The 10,508-nt window shown below is 34.6% G+C and overlaps 1 non-coding gene across 1 annotated transcript; it reads right to left on the minus strand.

Moving 5' to 3' along the window:
- Positions 1-817: 817 nt before the first annotated feature.
- TRNAV-UAC (transfer RNA valine (anticodon UAC)) lies at positions 818-895 on the minus strand. Its single transcript has one exon. It is a non-coding gene; the product is annotated as a tRNA-Val (tRNA).
- Positions 896-10,508: the final 9,613 nt, after the last annotated feature.

Genomic DNA, 10,508 nt, shown 5'->3' on the forward strand with positions numbered 1-10,508 from the left:
TAAATTCTTATTTCATCTTATTATTAAAGTGAATCAACATTGTAAATCTCTATAGGGTGGTAAATATCCATGACTCCTTTAGCTCCTGGATGGGGGCCTGATTATACTCTGGCAATCAGCCTGGCATCCTGATGGTACTGTCTACCTTTTACCTCATGATCATGAAAGTGAAGCTCCCGGAGACAGAGAACAGACTTGTGGTTGCCAAGGGGCTGGGGAGAGGAGGGGAATGGACTGGGAGTTTGGGGTTAGTAGATGCAAACTTTTATATAGAATGGATAAACAATAAGGTCCTACTGTATAGATAGGGAACTATATTCAATACTCTGGGATAAATCATTATAAAAAAGAATATGAAAAGGAATGAATCACTTTGCTATACATTAGAAATTAACACAACATTGTAAATCAACTATACTTCAAATTAAAAAAAGAAAAGAAAGTGAAGCTTCTTTCAACATAGGTCTGTTCAGGAGCAGGTATAGTGAGGATGACTACACAGAGCTAGATCTCAATGTTCAGAGCATTGTATTTATTCTGACACCAACCTGAATCCAAAGATACCTGTGAACATCTTCGAGAAGGTTCAGTACCATGCTGGTTAACTGTCACCAAAGTTTTCACCTAAATTCAAGCCTTAAAATGTCTTCGAGGATGGTTTGGACTGAATCGTATCCCCTAAAATTCATATGTTAAAGTCCCAATCCCCAATGTGACTGTATTTATTTATTTTTTTTAATTTTATTTTATTTTTTGCTATTTCTTGGGCTGCTCCCACGGCATATGGAGGTTCCCAGGCTAGGGGTCGAATCAGAACTGCAGCCACTGGGGATCGAACCCAGGACCTTCAGCGTGTAAAGCAGACGTGCTAACCACTACACTATGGAACCACTGCCTGTGACTGTATTTAGATATAGGACCTTTAAAGAGGTAATTAAGCTTAAATGAGGTCATAAGTGTAGGGCCCTAATCCAATAGAATTGGTGTCCCTAACAAAGATGAAGATCTATCAGGGATGGGTGGGCACCGAGAAAAGATCAAATGAGGACACAGTAAGAAGGCAGTCATCTGTAAGACAAGGGGGAATGCTTCAGAACATACCAAGCTTTCAATATCTTGATCTTGGAATTCCAGCCTCCAGAAAGGTGAGAAAATTAATTTCTGTTGTTTAAGCCACCCAGTCTGTGGCATTTTGCTGGTGCATCTCCAAGCACATTGATATGTAGGATATCTGAAGAGAATAAATTTAATTAAAGTTTTCCAGACTGAAGATAGAAACTCAGTTTTCTTTTTCTCCAAAGGAATTCTGAGATTGGATGAGAAGGTGGTATGATGAGGAGGTGGTGGAGGAACTTTTGAATGCTTCCTACCTGTCAGGAGCTACTCTAAATGCCATGTGTGTATTGAACCATTTGATCTTCACAAGATTGGAAGCACATGTTACTGCCCCTATGTTGTAGCTGAGGCTCAGATGACTAACACCAGTGTGAGAAGCAGGAACATGTAATCACTGATCTGTGAGATTCAGACAGGAGGTACAAGGTAGAAAGACATAGAAAGAGCTAGAATTCATACTTGAGGCCTTGCTTCTTCTTGACCTTAGGCTCTTCATCCACCATAGGGAGCTCTGTCACTGTAGTGGTGTAACTGTTTTGATTATTTGTATTATGTAGGTATACCCCCAATGCAATGGGGTTAAAAAAAGGCCCGCTAGGAAGCACCATACCCAAGAAAAAAGAGATTTTCTGAACACACTCAATGTAACTATCTTTCACACCCTTAGAAACTCAAATCACACCATTTTGTCTGACTTTCTATGTCCTCTGATTCCTAGATCTTGTTTATTCTTTGTGTTGATTTAGACTTGAAAGTGAATTCTTTTAATGGTAATTACCCCAAAGTACATGCGAAAGTTATAGAAAGTCAACATTCCAGTGTTCATATTATGTTTCTCAGTTGTTTTTTCACACCAAGCTGTTGTCAAAATAAATGCCACATCATTCTGTTACATTATTTTTCTAATTAAGAGTCAGTTCCAACGGACTAGTGGTTGAGTAACATAAAGTTCATTTTTTCACACACACAAACCCAAAGTTTATTTATTTATTTTTTGCTTTTTAGAGCCACACCCACAGCATATGGAAGATCCCAGGCTAGAGCTCGAATCGGAGCAGCAGCTGCCGGCCTACGCCACAGCCACAGCAACACCAGATCTGAGCCATGTCTGAGACCCACACCACAGCTCATGAAACACCGGATCCTTAACCCACTGAACAAGGTCAAGGATCAAACCCGTATCTCCATGGATACTAGTCAGGTTCATTTCCGCTAAGCCACAAAGGGAATAAGTTTAGATCCTAAATTTGTGTAACTCTGAGGATTCTAAGAAAGATATCTTTGAGGATCGGACTTTAAATTCACAGCCTCTAGCTCTCTGAAAGCAAAAGCAACACACATATGCCACACAAGGATTAAAAATTTTTGCTGTCACATACTCTTGAATCATAGAGTCTAAGTCCATATTCTCTAGGTGAAATGAATTTTGTTTTGTTTTAGGTTTGCCATGTCAGGTTTTCTGTTCCCAAGGAACATAATATTCTTTTTAACTTATCCACAAGTCTCAATTCAGGAAATCTTTCCAAAATCAGAGAAAGTGAGGTTGAAAAGAACAATCTCGATACTAAATAAATGTGAACACACACAGAGCAAATGAAATAACGACGAAACACAGAGGAGCCAGAGGGATTGTGTAGACTGAACGGGTGTGTCCAGAGGACGTCATCACCAGGGAGCGCGAAGACAGCTGGCTCCAGAGAGGCCCCAGAAGAGGGCATCCCAATCCAGAAACCAGGCTTCAGTCTTAAAGGCTCAGAAATTTGATTCTGTGAATATCCTAAGTAGAGATTAGTCTCTCAAAAGCAAAGGAACATAATTCAAATTCATAAGAGACTAATGTAACAGCCGGAATGTGGCTCAGTATATTCTCCACTGTGGTGAAATCTACATAGAAAGCCAAATTCTGATGAAGAGATTGAACAATTCACATGTGCTCTGGCATCAGAATATGGCTGATTCTAGGAGGCCCTGAGGCTGTTCTCTTAGGTAGCGTCAGATTCACAGAGACAAATGTTTTCTTCTATTTTGTGCAGTTTTCTCAAAGCAGTAGAGGAACATTAATACAGCCAAAGGTTTTTTTCCACCTCTATGTTGGTTAGAGCATAGAGGTGAGGACCCACTAGCAAAAAAGGATCTTCTAACCTCTAGCATTCACAGAGCCAGATGCCACCTAAGGCTAACCTCTTTAACAGAGGAAACTTTTCATTTATACTTTAATAAGTTATTGCCTATTTACAATCTGATTTACCATAATGCGATTCTTTTTAACAAATCGCTTTAGTTCCATCTCCTCTCCTAGAGAATTTATTAATCACCAACCATCCTCCCAACAAAAAATAAAATTATGTACATATCAAACAGCATAGAATGCCTTTTTAAAAATCCACTGATGTTCTTAAGAAAATTAAAGATTTAGCCCACTGTGGACAAGCCCTATTTTATATTCTTTTCAGTCTACACTTCACATGGTAAGTGTGTCAGAGACTAAAAGTGAAAAAGCACTATTAAGGAATACAAAACTTACATCCTGCTGTGTACACTGATTTCTCCCTCAGTTTCAAAACATCAAGACATATCAAACATTAGAACAAGATACTCACATATGACAATATTGTTAAAGATAGAGGCATAATGGAGGAAAGAGAATGAAGAGGCATAATCAGAGGTGCCTGGGCTTAAATTCAGGGTCCGCTTTTATAAACAGTTCCTTTGTCATATCTTTAAAACATGGCTGACAATATCTAAAGTATAAGGTCATTTTTAGAGCTAAAAAAGTTAACGTCATGTGGTTCGCATATGCAGATACTCAATAAATAATAACCATCATTGCTATTGTTTTAAAGATACTTCATTTTTTGAGCATTTCCTTTCCCTTCTCCAAAACAACCCTATATCCCTTCAGTTAAATGAAGTTTAACAAAATATCTTCCTAATCAACATCTACAGAGAGTTTAAGAGACTGTTTACATTCTTAACTATTCCTGAAGGACACTAGTTTTTATTTTTGCATGGCAACAGGGTGAGTTAAAAAGAATGGACCAATCCCACTGAGCTCCTGCTTTAATGAGAGAATTGGAGATAAACCAGACTTCATCTTGACCAGAACATGGAGGTCAAGTCTAAAAAGCATATCCTTAAAATAGAATTATCACCTTAAAAATAGAATTATCACTAAGTTCAGAAGTTGGTTTGGCTCTACTTCCTAATTTTATTTCTGTTCTTTCTGTGGTTGCTCTCAAACTTTTAATATGTGTTTTTAGCAAATGATGTTTTTAATCAAAATCTTGGAATATAATGTGCAGCATGGTGACTGTAGTTGACAATGCTGTACTGTATATTTGAAAGCTGCTAAGAGAGAAGATCTTAAAAGTTCACCAGGACAACAACAAAAAAATTTGTAATTTAGTATGATGATGGATTAACTAAACTTACTGCGGTGATCATTTCACAATATAGACATGTATTAAATCATTATGTGGTACACCTGAAACTAATAGACTATTATATGTCAATTATATCCCAATAAAAAAAATCTTGATGTCCCCAGATAGAAGAGGACCAATCTTTGCATGGCTTTAACAGCCTCCTCTCCTCATTGTGTAGGCATGGGCAGGGGTGGGGAGGGGAAGGGAGAGGAGGGAAGGAAACAGTCAACACTAATTTGCATTTACCAAAAGCTTTCCTTTTTTTGCCTCCCACTTTTTCCTTTTTGCTTCTTACTGAAGTAAAAATAACAGTAGGCTTTCGAGCAGAAACAATACTAGATGAACAACAAATTCTATAAATAGTAAACTGAATAATAAACTCAGTCTTTGTATATCTTCCTTTGTATATATTTTGTACTCCTTCTTGACCAATATTTCAGCAGGGAATGAAATTCCAGCTTGTTTTCCAGTAGGACTTTGCAGATATTATTTAACTGATATCTGGCATCTATTTTTTGCTATGAAAGCCTGTTACCAGTAAAAGTACCTAGAAAAGAATAAGAACCTGGCTTTTTGTTTCTCTGGTAGTTTTAGATTTTCTAGGTATGGATTTCTTAATCAAATCCTCCTTGCAATTTAATGTTGCTTGTTATATTTCAAGAACCATGTCTTTCTTCAATCTGAAGGAAAATTTTCAGCCATAATTTCTTATAATATTAACCCTGCCCCATTCTCTATAATCTCTCCTAGAACTCTTACTAGATAAATGTTGAAGCTTTTAATTCCTTCCTCTGTGCCTCTTAATTTGTCTTTCATTTTCCTATCTCTTCATCTCTCAGAATTGAATTCTGGATGATTCTGTTAGAGTTTTAAAATTCAGAGTTTTGACAGTTTGGGGGTTGGGAGGATGGGCTGGGGGTTTGGGATGGAAATGCTACAAAACTGGGTTGTGATGATGGTTGTACAACTATAAATGTAATAAAATTCATTGAGTTAAAAAATAAAAAAAAAAATTTAAATAAAATAAAACTCAGAGTTTTGCAATTCAGAAGTTTTTTCTTAGGAGATCTAATTACTGATTAACCTATTTATTGAGCTTTACTTTATTCTGAATCTAAGCATTATATGAAAAACTATAATTATAATCTAATTCCCAAAGAGAAGAAAATGAATATTCTTATGCAAATATTCTTTTTGTGGTAGACGTTTCTGGAGATGTTCCTGATTCATATTCTGTATAAATAGAATCTTGCCATTTCACTCCTATCATAGTGACATATTGGACACTTGTGATAAAATGTAGCCAGGAAACATTTCTAATATACATGAAGACATATATTTTTTCAGTTAATTATCTATCCTGTTTTAAAGCATGCTTATTTTTAAAGTGTCAAAATGTACTAATCCATACTGCAATTGTTTGGAAAACTTCATGAACAAGTATATTTCAGCAAGAAAAGACATTTGATGCCAGCCAAATTCCCTTTTTTTTCTGTCACTATAAATGGCTTTCCTATTTTCAACAGTTTTTCAAAATCAAAGTCATATCTAAGCTGACAACTTCTTTGGCAAGTTTCAGCTAGATATAATTTGAAACAGCCAAGGAGGCAAAGCCTAAACAATAAGGTTTTTAATGGGAACGGTGACAGATTCTTAACTACTGTCATGCTGTGTCTGACACCAGAAGACTTGAGAGGAAATTTGTTAAATAAATACTTGCAGTTAAAGGAATACACCTGCATTTAGACTATGTGTTGTGTCATGAAAATAAGTAAGATATGAGAATTCAGTTATGTTAAACACTTAACAAAAACATACCTGAAAAATACCCCCCAAGGAATTTCTCTTTAAGTTTCAGAATATTCTTTGACTATAGTTGGCATCCAAAGGTCATTAAAAGGTCACAAGGGATAAAATTTAAAAAAAAAAAAGTCAAAGCTCTCTTCCTTACAGCTTCAACTTAGTTTTATACAAAACAAGGTTACTTACTTTCTAAGGGAGAAGAAAGTTCTAATATTCACTATTACATACACCATATACACACATGGTTTGCTTTAACTAGACTGAGACTATTTTTTACTATTAACACTATATTAATATTCATGTATTATGTATTCAGGATACATGAATATTTTGTTTTAGAAATGTTACAAATTTTTCTTCTTTTTAGAGCAGCACACATAGCATATGGAAGTTCCTAGGTCAGGTATGGAATTGAAACTACAATTGCCATCCTAGACATTCACAGCAACGTAGGATCCGAGCTTCGTCTGCAACCTACACTGCAGCTCATGTCAATGCCGGATCCTTAACCCACTGAGGGAGACCAGGGATCCAACCCACGTCCTCATGGATACTAGTCAGGTTCATTACCGCTGACCCACAACAAGAACTCCAAAAAATGCTACAAATTGAGGGCTTCCCTAAGAAAAGTAAATAACCAGGAAAGGTGAAATGAGTCTATACATGACAGTTGGTTTAATTTATAACAATTTTCACTACTTAAATAGCCTAAGCTTAGTTTCACATAAAAATTACTATCTTTGTTTAGGTTTTTTTAAGTCTCAAGAGGTAAAATATCAATTTCGGTGTGTAAAACTCTTTAATTTAAATGAAAATTACTAAGCAACATGAAGACAAAGCAAGTCTGTGGTTTAGGACACAGCCAAATCCTCCAAACCAATGAATGTTTGAACAGATCTCAAAGAGAAGAGGAAACTAGAATGTGATTCTGGGACTTTGTGGCTTGATTATAACTCTCTTCTTCCCTACTCCTAACTTCCATCTATCTCCCTCTCCTGCACTGAATAGTTGCTCAGCCCTACGAGCTACTAAAACCAAATAAACTGTTGGGTTCTGAGTTCCTAGTGGAGAGAAAGGGATAAAACTGTTTCCACCCTACCCTGGTTAAGAAGCTGAGACCAGAACTGAGGGTGAGTGTGAAAAACTGTTGGACTCTAGGGAAACCCATGACCTGCAGAGATTTATGTATTCCTAGGCAAGGTCAAGATCAACCATAGGAAAGAACCTGACTCTCTAAATTATCCTGATCCCTGATTACCACATATAATTCTATATTTAACATGTATATCATATATGTAATTTCAAATCTACATATGTAGATTAAATATGTAATACTACATATAATAAATTAACAAAAATTTCATTTCCTAAGTACATATCCAAAGGAAATGAAATCACTTTCTACATTCCCATGTTCATTGAAGAATTTTTCACAATAGCCAAAACATGGAAACAACTGAAGTATCTCCCAACAGATGAATAGGTAAACAACGTGTGACGTATGCATCACATATCAATACACAAACACACATACACACACACATGAACATTATTCAGCCTTAAAAAAGAAGGAAATCTTGCCATCTGCAATAATATAGATGGACCAGGAGGGCCTTAAATGTTAAGTGAAATAAGCAAGATAGAGAAAGACAAATATTGCATGTTGTCACTTACATGTGAAATCTAAAACAAAAAAAGAAAAATTCAAACTCATATAAAATGGTGGTTGCCAGCAACTGAGAAGTGGGCAAATGGGGAAAGTTTGGTAAAAGGGTACAAAGTTTCAGTTATAGGATAAATAATGTCAGAGAATCAAATGTATATCATGGTGACTATAGTTGATAATACTGTATTGTATCATTGAAAATTGCTAAGAGGGTAGAACTTAAGTTTTCTCACACACACAAAAAAAGGAAATATGAAGGTGAGGGATGTGTTAATTAACTCAATGGAGGGAGGGAATTCCTTCACAATCTATGCATGTATCAAACAATGTGCTGTATATTTTAAATATATTACAATTTCATTTGTCAATTATATTCCAATGAAGCTGGGGTGGAGGAATTAACTAAATATCAAATAAATGTAAATAAAGAAAAATCAGTGGTAAAATATTAATATCTGGGAAGTTAAAATGTGATATGTGCAGTAAAGAAGACAAAGAATCATATTAGTTGAAGTATTTTATGAATGAGGCAGATCTACCAGAGAAAAATAGGAAGGGTAAAAATCAATAAACCTAATGCATTGGGTATGCATACGTGACATATATATAATATATACGTCATAATATTTATAGAAAGAAAATCTTACATTCCTTAGATATTGCATATTTGTTTTTTCCTTAATTTCATGAAATATTTTTTAAAAATTAATCATGTACTTGTCATTAAAAAAATTAATGAATTTTTAAAGTCTGATTTGTACAGAACATATTTTTTGATTATAGAACAATACAATGAGAAACAAATAATGTTAAATGATCAAAAAATTTTCTATATCTGAAAATTTAAAACATGATTCTAGATAAGCCTTGGAATGAAAAGAAAATCAAAAGGGAAGTTTGAAACAATCTGGAAAGCAATGCAAGAGAAAAGAGCCCATACAAACACCTTTGGGAAAAAAACAAAAGCACTACTTCAAAGCCCACAGTGACTCAAAAGCCTCCATTGCCACAAAATAAGAATAAAAAGGTACTTATTGCTCATCTTGAAAGAGTAAAAACAAACTAAAAAAAAAAGGGAGTTGTACAAGTCTAATTAAGGAAAAAGAAAAAATGCTGTATTCATTATAAGTAAATTCAAAAGCTGATTCTTAGACAAAATTCATAAAAGACACAAGCCCTTCATGAATCTAAATAAAGCAAATGAGAGAGAAGGAAAAACATAAGAGTAGGAATGGAAAATAAATATAATCACAGATACAGAGGAGATTGAAGGAATTATAAGATAGTATTACAGACAAATATATAATAACAAATTTGAAAATCTAGAAGAAATGAAAACCACTTGCAAAACTGACCCAAGATGATATGAAAACTTTAATAAAATAGATTACCACATAATAGTTTTAAAAGGTGTTTAATAACTCAACATTGAAGAACAGCATTATGAATATGTAGGTTTACAGCTCAGTTTTATTCAGTTTTTTAAAAATATTCTTAAACACTACCAACAAGTCTTAGTAAAAACTTTCCTTAAAAAAAGACACATGCTCATTGAAGTACTATTCACAATAGCCAACACATGGAAACAACCCAAATGTCCATCGACAGATGATTGGATTAGGTATATAAACACAATGGAATACTACTCAGCCATAAAAAAGAACAAAATAATGCCATTTGCAGCAACATGGATGGAATTAGTGACTCTCATACTGAGTGAAGTAGGTCAGAAAAAAGACAAATACCATATGATACCACTTATATCTGGAATCTAATATATAGCACAAAGGAACCTTTCCACAGAAAAGAAAATCACGGACATGGAGAATAGACTTGTGGTTGCCAAGGGGAGGGGGAGGGAGTAGGGTGGATTGGGAGCTTGGGGTTAAGGATGCAAACTCTTGCCTTTGGAATGGATTAGCAATAAGATCCTGCTGTGTAGCACTGGGAACTATGTCTAGTCACTTATGATGGAGCATGATAATGTGAGAAAATAGAATGTGTACATGTATGTGTAACTGGATCACCATGCTGTACAGTAGAAAAAAAAAATTGTATTGGGGAAATAATTTCAAAAATTAAATTAAATTTAAAAAATACAAATTATATTCTCTTAAAATAATTAAACTAGAAATCAATAGAAACATTTAAAAAATCTTGAAACACTTGGAAATTAAACAGACTTATAAAAGTCTATGAGGATGTCTCCATGTAAATTAGAGAATATTCTGAATGAAATGAAAATAAAAATACAACATATCCCAAATTAATGAGATATTACTAATGCAGTACTTACTGAGAAATTTATAGCAATAAATTTTTATTATATTGGAAAGAATTATCTTCAATGAACAATCTAAATTTTCACTTTAAGAAGCTAGAAAATAAAAAGAGAGAGCACAATAAACCCTAAGTAACCAGAGGAAGGAAATTATAATAAAGGTAAGAGCAAAAATCAGTAAAATTGAAAACAGAAGGAATAGAGAAATTTAATGAAG

The sequence above is a fragment of the Phacochoerus africanus genome, chromosome 2 (genome assembly GCF_016906955.1).
Source record: "Phacochoerus africanus isolate WHEZ1 chromosome 2, ROS_Pafr_v1, whole genome shotgun sequence".
Taxonomy (NCBI): Eukaryota; Metazoa; Chordata; class Mammalia; order Artiodactyla; family Suidae; genus Phacochoerus; species Phacochoerus africanus.